Source organism: Macrotis lagotis, chromosome 5 (assembly GCF_037893015.1).
Source record: "Macrotis lagotis isolate mMagLag1 chromosome 5, bilby.v1.9.chrom.fasta, whole genome shotgun sequence".
Classification (NCBI taxonomy): domain Eukaryota; kingdom Metazoa; phylum Chordata; class Mammalia; order Peramelemorphia; family Peramelidae; genus Macrotis; species Macrotis lagotis.
Genome location: NC_133662.1, coordinates 183,574,302 through 183,588,431, shown reverse-complemented (window position 1 = coordinate 183,588,431; position 14,130 = coordinate 183,574,302). Strand labels below are relative to the sequence as shown.

The window sequence follows — 14,130 nt, the reverse complement described above, 5'->3', positions numbered from 1 at the left end:
TAATAGTATAAACTTTAATATTCAAGTCAATTTGGGATTATTGTGGTATGTTACTTCTAAATTGTTGGATCTGGTTTTTTTCTGGTTTTCTTTTCCATTTTTTCAGTGATTTCTATAAAAAAGTTGTTTTCCAGAGTAATTTATGCTCTCAAATGTAGTTAATTGTTTTTGCTTCTTCTTTATGTGATCATTTCTACTATTCTCCTCTAAAACCAAAAGTTTTTTTAATTTTTGCTTTATAGTAAAATTTGAGATCTGAATGTTTTTTGAATAATGAATTTCCCTTATACTATTAAACATTATTCCCCTTGGAATATAGACCTTTGTTTTTCCAAATGAATTTTTCTTATATAGTATTTTATTTTTCTCCAGTTAACATGCTATAATAATTTTTAATATTTAAAAAGACTTTGGTGTTCCAAAAATTTTATACTTTCTTTCCTCCCTACCCCACTACCTCTGAGATAGTAAGCCACATCCAAATATGTGTGCAATCATGTAAAAAGTTTGTATACTGAAAGAAAGAAAGGGAGGGAGACAAAAAAAGAAAAGAGAGAGAGAGAGAGAGAGAGAGAGAGAAATCAAAGAGAAAGAAAGAAATGAAAGCAAGCATACTTCAGTGCATATTCAGATAATAATTTCTTTCTAGGGGTAGAAAACATACTTTATCAATAAATTTTGAAACTGTCTTAGATCATTGTATTGCTGAGAGCTAAGTCATTCAAAATTCTTCAACATACAATATTGCTGTTACTGTGTTACAATCTCCACCTGGTTCTGCTTACTTCATTTTGCATCACTTCAATTCAAGTCTTTCCAGAATTTTCTGAAATAATCCTTGTCATTTAATCAGATACCACAATTTGTTTAGCTTCTCCCCAAATGATGGCCATCCTCTTGATTTTTCCAATTTTTAGCCACCAAAAAATGGTGCTTTAAATATTTACATATAAATAGGTCTTTTCCACCATCACCCCCCTTTTTTAAGTCTTTGGGATATACCCCAGCACAAGGGATATACAATTTTAGCTTCAAATGCTTAGTTCTTTGGGTTTATCATATGTATTATTATGTATAATAATTACTAATATAATGTATAATCTATTCCATTGACCTACCACTTTCTTTCTTAGCCAGTACCATATGAAATGAATTTTTTAAAAGTTTTTTCATTTAATCGCCAATAAGTATCTTTTTGGTAGTTTGGTATATTAACTCTATGAATAAAAAGATAATACAATCTTAATTATATATAGGACAGGTAAATTAGTCATACACACACATACACACACACAAAATGCTTAACACAAAAGTCATTGTGCATTGATGGACTTAAAATAGGATTTAGTAACTGAAAACAATTATTGTAATATCTTGGGATAGTGATATTTAAATCTCTAGAATGTAAAGCAATTTACAGGATTGCTTATTAGGCATTTTACATTTTACTTTGGCTCTGAATGCTCTAAACAACTTCTAAAACATTTCTGGTGGTAATGTAGCTAGATTGAGTCAATCTTTTTTTTTTTTTTAGGTTTTTGCAAGGCAAATGGGGTTAAGTGGCTTGCCCAAGGCCCACACAGCTAGGTAATTATTAAGTGTCTGAGACTGGATTTGAACCCAGGTACTCCTGACTCCAGGGCCAGTGCTTTATCTACTGCGCCACCTAGCCACCCCCGAGTCCGTCTTTTTGACCCATTTGAACCCAACAGAGTAGTTAGGGACTTTTCCCCTACTCTGAACATCTGAAAACACCAAAAGACAAAATGATATCCTAGGGCCCAGGTAAGAGATCATCCAGCTTTCCTGTGTTAGCTTCCATGTAAGGTTGTCATAATTCTGATGTGAAGAAAGCCAGCTCTTCACTGGAAATAATGCCACATAAAGTAAAAAATCAAGAAATCATCAACCATAATCTTTCTCTTTTTTTTTTTAATTGGTCTGGTCTTCTGCCTTGGGTCACTATCATGGGAGCAGGGAGGATCAAGGACCCACTCAAGGCTTTACTACTTCATACTAGAAATAATTTTAAAAATAAATTAGCACTGCATCACCACATGACCTGAAGCAGATCCCAAAACTTCCACATAGTGAACCAGAAGGAGATTAGAGAATCCTGGGTAGCCTTTGTGGGATAGCTCTTGTTGCAATGGTATACAACCAGGTTCATCAAATTATGGCAAAGGGACAAATCCCTGTCTCTCCCCCCACCCCTGTTTGTTTTGTTTTTAGAGTAATATTCACAAGGAGAACAGAAACAGGTTATAAGTGGGGTTTGACCCTCATGCCATAGTTTACTGGTCCCTGCTATAGATCCACTGCTTAAAGAGAAGCGTATTGAAAGTTTCTGACACAGATTACAAACTGTATTAAGATAAAGTTGTGAGGAAGGATTTATCCAGAAAAATGTTAAAGGTCTTTTTTTAAAATTGGAAGTGACAAATTCCTACCTTGATTCTAGAATTACTTCTTTCAGAAGATAGAGGGGGAACTGTTAAAATCAAAACGAGTCTGATCAATAAAGGATGAATTTGTTATTAAAGTTATAAATGATGCAAATCTTGAGAGGCAAGGATTATGCCTTCTTTGATTTCATAATGATGAGATAATTGAATTTATGAGATAATATGAGAACTTATGAGATAATTGAATTATTTGACATGTTCTAAATTGCAAATAATGGATTTCAAAATGTTCAAAGAAAAAATAGTGATAGGACCTATAAACTGAGCCTCTGAAATGACTATGGAATAGATTTCATATGCTACATTTGTAAATCCATCAATAGAGAAGGTAGCAATGTGGCGCAGTGGAGAGCCAAACCCAAAGCCAGGAAGACTCATCTTAGTGAGTTCAAATTCGGCCTTAGATACTTACTTTGTACTCTGAGCAAATCACTTAAATCTATTTTTCTTCTGTAAAATGAGGTGGAGGGTGAAATAGCAACTACTCCGGTATCTTTGCCAAGAATCGAACATGACTGAAACAACTCAACAGCAAATTAATTGGCTAACTAGACAGAATAAAGAGCTCTACTTTCAAAAAGACAAATGAGAAAAATGAAACCATATAACTAACATTAATAATAGAATGCCATGTTCTTGTAAGAATTCAAAAAGCCTTAAGATTCACAGCAAAGTGAGGGAACTTGTTAGTTTGTCTTCAGTGAAAGAGGAGAGCAGAGAAGGGTTAGGACAACTGGAGTGAAGAGAATGATGCTTAGACAATGACAAGAAGGTGCAATAACCAGATTTGCATTTTTCTTGTTTTTCCATGATCTTCAGCTTAGAAGCTTGTAGCTTCTAAGGGGGGGAGAGAGTACCTGAATGCTCAGGAAGAGTTCATAACTCATTTCTCCAAGATTTCCCAAGCCCTCTGTCTTGACATATTTTGCAGATATGATTCTGAGCTGTTCCCAGTGTTTTTTAAATAAAGGAGTTGTTTATACTGAGCAATAATGTGATTTTTAAAAGGAGAAAGTTGGATTATCCTCATTTTATAAGTAAATAAGCCTGAGATTCATAAATTTTAAAGCCTTGCTGTTAGTCACGGAGTCAAATCACACTTTCTGAATCATAGTTTATTCATTAATGTAGCAAAAAAAATAGCTCCTTTAATGTGTCAGATTTGATGTGCACTTCCTAACAATTAGAGGTTGCCAAAGTAATTTGGGAACCAGTGGGTTCTCCTTATTGTAGATCTTCAAAGAAAGGTTAGATGACTAAATTTTAGACTTGCATAATAAACTCTTATTTAGGCATGGATTGGACCAGATTGCCACTGATCTATTCCACACCTGAAATTCTGTGATTATCTAATTCTGTAATTAGGGCTTCAGTCTAAAGCAGACATTCTTTGATTGTCAGGGATCCATTTGGTGGTCTTTTAAAACATGAAGTCACTCATCCTTTCAAATACTTGGGATACCCATTGCGTGCTTTTACCATAGGCCCATACTTTTCATGGTCCTGGTAGAAAAGACAAGTGATTCTACTCCAGCCATGCCCCAGGGAATGATCTTTTTTCTTTTCCATTTAATGAGAGGTCAATTTCCCCTCTACCTATGTTCCAGGATGGTCATTGCTGATGCAAAATTTCAAATTGGTGTACATGTGGAAGTTGAAGTAGATTTTCCTCACACCCCTGTCATGTATGATGTCATAAGATTGTCACTAGTGATGACTAGATCATATATTACAGGAAGGCTCTCTCCAGCCACACGAGGTTGACAGGGCACACTGATTGAACAATGCCTATATGCTGGTAAATACATATTTATACCCACCACTGGTTTCCCAGATTGAAGATACTTCTCCTACTTTGCGGTCAAATTAGAGGCAATAGGGAAAGGGGTGTTAATTTGTTCTTGTTGAATTTCTCCATGGAAAAAATATCTTGTCAGGAAAAATACCCTTGGTAATCGTAGTAGTAAATGGTCTTTCTGCCTGTCTTTCGTTTGAGTTGTATGCTTCATCACTTCTCCAGGCCCTTCTAACATTTGACTATGAATGCAAGAATGTATCCTTCAGAATTACTAGACTTTCTATAGAGTAGGCAATAAAATCAGATTATACAATCTGAAGAAATAATAGAACACCATAATGCAGTACCAGAGAACTAGTTTTAACCATTGGAGTGTATGCTGTATATTCAGATGCCAAGCTGGCCATAATAAGGCCAGTGGATAAGACTTGGTCCATATTAATCTGGGATCTTACTAGTAAAAGCATTTCAGTGTACTCAAATTTATTATTTACTTCTGTGACAACTGAAATGCTGTCCTTGGTAATGGACTCAGGGTTTCCTTAAAATTATAGGCACTCCAGACACTGAGCTGCTTCATATTCCTTATCAGATCTGCTAGGTCTGCATTGGGAACAAGACATCTGTAAATGTGTGTTTTGTATTTTGGGAGGTGTGCCATACACTAAAAGAGCCAGGAGAGCTGCAATTTCTATGGCAGCTAGACAGGGCAGATCTCTTGAAAATGGACAAGATTTATGTGGTCCATCATGATGGTAATTGAGTATCATATGCTTTTAAGTTGTTGATGCCACATCTACCACGTGAGCTTGTTTGCCAGTAAACTATAATTAAATTACTGGTCTATTTAACTACTGGTGAGACTAGCACAGTGAGTAGAACACTAGAGCTCGAGTCAGCAAGATTCATGTTTGAATCCTCTCTTTCACACTTAATAGCTATATGGTCATGGATAGGGCATCTAACTTCTTTGGACTAAAGTATCCTCTTTATATTTGGGGTAATAGCTCCTTTAGTATCTACTTCAAGTTAATATGAGACTTAAATGTGAGACTTAAATAAGATAGTAAAGCATTTGGCAAAACTGGCAAAACCAAGCTAAGGTTTGTGTATTTTTGGTATTCCATATACAATCCATAAATGTCTTTTTTAGAACTAGCTTGTGGATATTAAATGGAGACTACAATTTAACCCCTGGACATCTAAAAGGCAGTACATCTGAGAACTTGATTAAAATTTTTTAACTAATTACGTAGTCAGATTTAACCATCTGACTCCTGTTAACATTGTGCAGTCCACTGCCTTCTTGCATCCTGCTAACTTCATTCACAGTTATAGTTGTAAAAGACTTATGTAGGGAAGGGAAAGTGCAGCACCAATTATTTTAGTAGTATTGGGAGCAGTGACTAATTTTTATGGACCAAATTTATGTGGTATAATTCATTTTTCTGATTTTGACATCACGCTTCCACATAATTAGGGAATAAATTGTATAAGTAGTATGTGATTTAGGGAGAACTAGAACCAGAGGTAGGAAAAGTAGGAAGCTGCTTAAGGCACACAAAAACAAATCAAGGCAGCAAGATACAGTATAAATTTAGGGGCAGAGGACCTACTTCTATTATTCAGTTCACTCTGTGACCTTGGTCATCAGTTAAACCCTGTGGACCTCAGTGACCTCATCTATGAATTGAGGGAGTTGAACTAGTTGACCTTTAAATCCATAGTTCTATAAGCATAGGTTGAACTTTGTTATATTTTACAAATGTACAATCTGTGAGTATATGTTTGCAATGAGTAGAAGGAAGCAGGAAAAATTTGTTTTCTGTGGTTTATAGGTATGTATTTTGATGTAAATCAAGTTGCATATGTTACAATTGAATTCTTAGTCTCTTGTGAGCAATGTTATCTTAGGGAAGAGCGCAATCATAAAATATAGAGGGCATTATATGCAAAGTTTGCTTTATACAGGCAAAATTCATCCTCTGGACACTTAGTTTGAGATTAGATATTGTTGATTTTGGAAATGATTTCAAAAAAAGTAAGTAAATGTTTGAAATTGATTAATATCATTTATAAACATAATCCTTTTCCCCTACAAAATTTCTATTTTTATAGTTGTGGCCTTTCAGAAGATTGTAATTGAGAAATGTATTACAGTGAAATGTAGAAAATTACCAGATTGCTATTTCAATCATATGACTTGGTAGTTGCTAAAAATAGTAGTTCCTAACTTTCTTTGTGTCATGAACCCATTTCAGAGTTTGGTGAAGCCTATGAAATTTTTTCTCAGAGGATTGGAAATTGGCTTCATTCATAATTGAAGAAAATGCCAAACTTCAGTTGGAGATTAATGAAAATAAAAGGGTTTTTTCCCTCAATATTGCCCAAAGGACTTACATTCTCCCTGATAGGAAACTTGAAGTTCTAAAAGAGACAACCTCATGATTCAGTGTATACCTAGTAGCTTGCTGTTTATTTTTGGAACTATCTATATGATTTTCTTCTTTCAAAGATGCCAATATTGCCCAATAATAATGCCTTCCTTCATTAGAAGACTTGATTTCAGAATCCTCTTGTCTCCAAGAAGGTGACAATGTTCTTCTTCCTCCATAAGGATTGATCCCTGAACCTAAAATTGTGGTTGTTATTTGCAGGTAATTGTAGTCTTCCTAAGGGACTGAAACTGTCGAAGACAACTGTCTTTGATTTTTTTGAAGTTCAAGGCTGTGGACTGTGGTATTTTTAGTTGCTCAATAATCTTTCCTTTGCTATCCATGAGCATGGAGTTCAGGAATTCCCACAACTCCCTTTTATGGTTCTCTTCTTCAAGAATTCTGTCTGAATGGTTATGCTAGTGCCCCTCCACAGCTTGGACCCCAGGAACTCTGCTGAGGCCTTTTACACTTATACTCTTGCAATTGGCAATTTTGTTTATTTGAATTTGGAGTTATTTGAATTCCAAAAATTATATGAAGAGAGCTCTGATCAGTTTGCTGACCTCAGAAGGGTGTGCACTTTTTGTTTTGTATTTACCAATATTAACAAAGTTCTTACCACAGAGTAAATGCTTAATCCTTAGAGATTCTTATTCAATCAAATTTGGGGATGAATTGATTGACTTGATGTGACAAGATCAGGGTTTCCCCTTCCTGGTTTCTTTCAGAGGGGTTCTATTTTCCCTCAAAGCCAAACCCTGAGACCTGACTGGCTCCTACCTGGTCATTAATGCCTGGTCTCCTAAGGGCCTAAAAAGTTCCAACCATGTGGAATTGGGATCCTGTTGACCAAATCTGTAGACACTCAGTATCATTGCACCCCTCTTACTGTGTCAGGGCAAAGTAAACCATTGTTTGTTAACTGTAGAGTTTCTTGTGAATGCCTTATTCATTATAACAATGAACCAGAATTAACAGGGTGCTGGTGTGAAGTATGCTCCTAACTCTGGAGCTGCTATGGATCAACTGGGGAAAAACTTGAGGTGGACTCACTGGGTTATGGGTTGGAGCCATCCCTTAAGTTTGACTTATAAAAGGGAATCAGTTGAAGAGTTTTCCTTATGGTGCTTGTTTGACATTTTTTGCCTTTTGCTCTTTTTTGGAAAAGTCTGCTGAACAGTAGACTTAATAATGAATCTAGTTCCTGGAGTTCTGGGGTCTGTTGTGTGTATACAAACTCATTCATTCAGGAGTCAATAATGGTTTTTATACCAATACTATCTTTCAATCATGTGACCCAAAAGATGAGTTCTTAGGCCACAAATTCCTAGTTTCAGCTATGGAAAACAATGTCAAGAGTTTCTGAGAGAGAGGAGGGTAGATTTCTGAAGAATTTGGAGATAATAACTTTCTAGAGCTACTTAAAAGTCACAAGCTCACACCAAGAAGCAACATCTTATGATGCTTTATTATCCTTGTTTCATTGCCCTTTCCTAGTTCTATGCAAATAGCAGATAGTCAGTAATTTTAAAATAAACTAATATTTCTACCATTGTCTGGAGTATCTTTTGTTTCAAGTGAGAGCTATAAGAAGTAATTGTTGTCTAACATAGTATTTACCTAGACTCAAATATGCTATACTCATAGAGTTACAATTGAGAATAGCAGTTAAGTCTGGAGCAAAATAGACTGCAGTTTTAAAGATTATTAAAGCTCATAGAATTATAGAATTGTGAAGGTCTGGACTGTAGATGTCATCTTGTACATCCCTCTTATTTTCAAGATGAAGAAATGAGGTCTAGAGAGGTTAAATGGGTAACACATTGTGGGGCTAGATTATTAATCCAAGGTTCTGTGATTCCAAATTTAGTATTCTAGTAAGGCTTTCCATGCCTTTTCACATCAATTTTTTTTTTACATCATGTGGTTATGTAGTCTTTCAAAAGTAGAAACACTGTTAAGTTGGAGTAAAATTGTTGGCAAAGTATACACACACACACACACACACACACACATAACATAAAATGTTAGCACTGGGAAAGACATTCAAGGTCTTCTCAAATACCACATTTGTTTAATACATGAAGAAACTGGGGAGCAGCTTGGTGGTGCAGTGGATAGAGCACCAGCCCTGGAGTCAGGAGGACCCGAGTTCAAATGTGACCTTAGACACTTAAGTCACTTAACCCCATTGCCTTAAATAAGTAAATTAAAAAAAAATATTGTAAAGCATATGAGGAAATTGGAACCCTTAGAGTAGAAGTTGCCAAGGTTGGATAGCTAGGAAACTAATTCTCCTGACTTATTGTGTAGCATGCCTTTTACTGAACAAATTGTCTCTCTATATATAGTTATATAGATATGTATATATAAATGTATAATCAACACTTTATGTTGTTACACTTTAAGTATAAGGATTACATTATGATTGCTGATCTTGTTTGCTTTTACATAATTTATAAAAGATCTCTAGTGAAGTACTTAAATCTTCAACAAAAGTTAAGTATTGAGAAACTTTTCCTCCTCCAAAGGCAAGGTTTAATTATTTAAGGAAATAGTCACTTGCTAATTCCATTGCTTTTAAAATTTGGTATTTGCAAATCAGTTGCCTAGTTTTCTTTAGTGGAGGGAGAAGTACCTGTCAGATATCCTATCATTTAATTTTTATAGCATTTCTTACTTTTTATTAAGCACAAAGTATATACAAAGTATATGGCCAGATTATATTTCAAATCATTTTGTTATTTTTATGTAGTTAAATGAGTAGTGAAAAATATTGAACTCTAGATTTCTCCCAATAGTATATCTGCTTTTATTATCATAGCAACAAATATTGTTTGGTATATAGCAGTAGCTAAAACATGGGTTTATATGGACAGTCTTATTATCTGTTAATTTCTAATCACAAATATGCATAGCTAAACAAAAGAGAATCCTAGTTTGTGTGTGTGCATATACATATATGTATATGTATATATACATTCTGTACCCTGGCATACACACATGATATATTCTGTACTCTAGTACATTACTTCTCTGACGGGAGATAGATACTATATTTCATTGATGTTCTGAAGTTGTGGTTTGATTATTGTGTTGATCAGAGTTACTGTTTCAAGTCACTCCAGTCTTAGATTTAGAATATTTTAGAGGATATTTTCATTTTTTAAGACTTAAATCAGGGACAGCTAGTTAGTGCAGTGGATAGAGCACTGGCCCTGTGGTCAAGATGGCGTGAATTCAAATCTGACCTCAGATACTTAATAATTACCTTGCTATGTGATCTTGGGCAACTCACTTAATCCTCATTGCCTTGAAAAAAAAAGACAAATCATTTTTTGTTCATATAAGTGTGGGGCCAAATATCTTTTGGATAGCTAGGAAACTAATTTTCCTGACTTATTGTGTAGCATGCCTTTTACTGAACATTTAGATAAGTATTAAAGTTGTTTTGGTGATAGTTTAGAATTGATCTCAGTGAAGGCCTGTTTTTGCTAAACTTATTTTTTTTTAATCTCCCATTCTACCAACACTTAAATGTTGTTGAACTTAAGGAAATCTTAGAAATTCTAACTTTAAGCTCTTGGTTAATACTGCCATCTAGTGCCTCTTGGACAAAATGCTTATTATTAAATTTTAAGTTCCCCTTCATAAATAGCAAAAAAAAGCAAAGTTCTGAATGTATTCTGCCATAAAAAGCAGCACAACTGAGAGCCCAAGTAAAAATTTTTTTAATTATATAGACAGAGTCAGATTTAACTTTCTGACTCTTGTTAACGTTGTTCTGGCTACTCCTTCTGGCATCATTCACAATTGTAAAAGACTTGTGCAGTCTCTTCATTTATGGATTTCCATTTCCTCAGTAGAGGTAGGACACCTGGGTAATTGATATTTGACCATTGCATGATCTAGTGATGGGAAGGTATAATTTGAGTATCACTGGAATATAATTTGAGTATCATTAGAAGCAGTGACTAGTTTTTATGGAACAGATTTATATTGTAGTATTCCAATTTGGATTTGTTAGATTTTTTATTGGATTTTTGATAATGATTTTATGATTGATTTAACTTTTAGTGTTGCTATTTTAGTAGTTAAACTTGAAATAAAGAGCATGTAATAAAAAATGAGGGCAGCTAGGTGACTCAGTAGATAGTGAGATCTGGAGTCTGGATAAGTTTAAATTTGGCCTCAAACAGTAACTTCTGTGATCCTGGGCAAGTCAATTAGCTGTGTTTGTTTCATTTTCCTTATCTATAAAATGAACAGAAGAAGGAAATGGCAAACCAATCTGGTATCTTTGCTGAGAAAACCCTGAGAAAGGTCACGAAGAATCAAACTTAACTGAAAAAATGACAGCAATACAAAATGAAAATCTTTATTTCAAATTTCATTCCAAATCATTTATTTTCCTTCCCTATAGGTGAGCCAACAAGGATGATTCTTTTGTTTTAAATTATTTTCCCCTACTTCCTCTTCCTTTAGAAAAATATATAAAACCCTTGTGACAAATATGCATAGTTAAACAAAAGAGAATCCTACTTTATGTGTGTGTATATACACATTATATATATATACATATATATATACATTCTGTACTCTGGCATACACACATATATATTCTGTACTCTAGTACATTACTTCTCTGACAGGAGATAGATACCATATTTCATTGATGTTCTGCAATTGTGGTTGATCAGAGTTACTGTTTCAAGTCATTAAAGTCTCTTAGATTTCATAGAAACTGCCTTTCATAATTTTTTATGGTATGAGTATAATTTATATTCAAATACTTCCTAGTTGATGAACATTCCTTCAGTTGAGATTGTTCTTAGTCGCTGCAAGAATCAACTTTACTTTCTTAAAAGTCTGTATATATGTCTTGTGAATTTTAGTGCCTGCTTACTAGATTCCCTTAATTTGTCTAAATATATTTCCTGGATATTGCATACCCTTTATCACACAGGAGGAAGTTGTTATCAATTTCTTGGTCACAAGCCAGTCAGTCAGCAAACTTGTATTAAGAACCTATAGTGTGGTCAGGCACTCTATGAGCTATGAGAATACAAAAAGAGCAAAAAGCAATCTTTGTCCTGTTCACATTCTAAGTGGAGAAGACAAAACACAAAAGGAAGCTAAAAAGTATGTGTGGTGGGGTGGAGGGGAGAGATGTCAGACAGAAAAGTCCCAGGTTAGAAATGAGATATCTGAGCTGAGCACCAGAAAACTTGTGACGTCCATCCCCCCCCCCCCCCAATCAAAGAGGCAGTAAGTTGCCAAAGTAAATGAGCAACAATGGGCTATCACAAGAATGAGCTTCTTAGAGAATAGGGGAAAGGTCAGTCAGATGGCCATGGAGGCCATGCTGCCAGAGGAAATAATTACTGTAAAATGAAAATTTATAAACTTAAAAATGCATTTTACAGTTCTAAAATATCAATTGCTTAATAACAAGTAGTTTGGGTTATTTAAAAAAATGTTTCTTACCTTATAGAAAAAAGACTGAAGTGTAGTAAAATGTAGTAAAAAAAAAAGCACTTTCTGGGTTTGGAAGAGATGTGGGTTCAAGATCTAGCCCTGTTACACATTATGACAAGTCCCTTTACCTGTATGAACCTTAGTTTATTTGTATAGTAGACGATTTGGACTAATTGCTTTCCCATGATCTTTCTACCTCTTTCTGTAATCAAATCTATGGGATTTGGAGTAAAAAGAAAATTGGAGTAGTTGTGAGTTTTCATCAAGCTTTTAGTGGATTGTCACTTTTCTTCCAGATTTTCATTAAATATACCTTTAATATGTATTCTGGAATTTACTTGGAATTGAAGTCAAATCTCAGCCTTTATTTTGTAAACTCTGTTTTTTTTTTCTCTTTCATGGAAACTCAGGAGATTGACCCTTCCTTCTGCTATGGTATTATTCCTGTTCTTCAGTCTCACTGCCAGTGTCTTCACAATTCTATCTCCTCTAAACTCTCTGAATCCAGGGATATAGTTCATCTAGGCCAGGTGACTTAAACTTACCAAAAGAAGCTGGCTAGGTGCATTTGCTCAGTCCAAAGCTCATTCTTCTTGATGGAGAAGAAGACTAAGAATGGGACAGTCCTAACATCTCTTGGAATCAGTTATCATGTAATGGTCCTGTCTTTTTTTTTTTTTTGATCCTCCTCATTTCCCTGATGTAAACTGACATAAAACAAAATAAATATCCTTTTTATTTTCTCTGTCAGCATCATAGATTTCTTTGGAACAGTAGTGCTATTATGTCAAATATGAATATCTACCCTTTTGCATGTCCTTGCTTCTATCTTCTGGACATATATTTAAAAACAAAATCAAAAAGCCAATATTTTGGATTTTCAGTTATCATATCCAGATTGCCAAAAACTTTTGCCTTAAAGAGGCTTTGGAGCTAACCATTTGGAAGTATTTATAAAATTGATAGGGGTTTTTGGTAGGAATATACTTCAGAGCATGGGAGTGTAGGACCTGAAAAGAAACAATGAAAATGAATTTTAGGAAAAATAGAAGATAGGACTATAGGACTGATAATTTCCTAGAATATTAGATCTCTTTGTACACAGTGACATCAGATACACTGTTAAAATCTATAAGAAAGTTGATTCAATGCTTTTATCTTTTTGACTGATTCAGTTCACAGAATCACAGAATCTGAGTTGGAAGAGACCTCAGAGAGCATCTAGTCCAACCTGTACCTGAGCAAGAATCCCCGCTACAACATACCAGACAAGTGGTCATCCAGCCTTTGCTTGAAGACCTCCAGTGAAAGGGAGCCCATTGTCTCCCAAGCCAGTCCATTCCACTTTTGGATAGCTGTAATTGTTAGGAAATATTTTCTTACATCAGATTTAAATTTGCTTCTGTGTAGCTTTTGCCCATTATTCCTAGTTTGGAGTTGATTTAGAAGAAAACATCTCTTCCCTACTTAAATATTGCTTTGTATTAAATCATGATACTGTTTAAAGTATCCTCAAGGCCAGTAAAGCCCTTGTGATATGTTGTGCTCCATGCCAGCGGAGCTTAAATTCTATCAAGTTGTATTAAATTCTCATCTGAGCAGCAGTCTCACAAAGTTTAGAGACCCATGAATAGATTGCCTTGCAGGGTGATGAATCTTTTGGTGACAACTGTGTTTGAAGACCATCTACTGAAGTATAGATGAATTGATTGAGAGATAGCCTACCTGAATGATATCACAAGTCCATGAAGTATTTAAATTTTGAAGTCCTGTTTATCTTGAGCATGTGCATTGACCAGAAGCCCATACCTCTCCTAGAGATCTTGTTCGCAGTGAAACTGAAAATGTGTCCACTTTACCTAGCCAACCCTTCCTTATAATTTTTATCCCAAACAAAAAAAAAAATGCAGCCCAAACCAAATAAACCAAAAACTGTCTTCCAAAAAAAACC

At 34.9% G+C, this 14,130-nt stretch overlaps 1 protein-coding gene across 6 annotated transcripts in view; it reads left to right on the top strand.

Annotated features, from left to right (window-relative positions):
• The window catches only part of PDE10A (phosphodiesterase 10A), a 394,590-nt gene that overhangs the window by 272,343 nt on the left and 108,117 nt on the right, over positions 1–14,130 (top strand). Inside the window, exon 1 of one of the 6 annotated variants that reach the window (XM_074188010.1) lies at positions 270–13,536. The exons of the other annotated variants lie outside the window; for them this stretch is intronic. The gene's annotated coding sequence lies outside the window, so the exon portion shown is untranslated. Of the gene's footprint in view, positions 1–269; positions 13,537–14,130 lie in introns of those variants that run through there. 6 annotated transcript variants of the gene reach the window in all.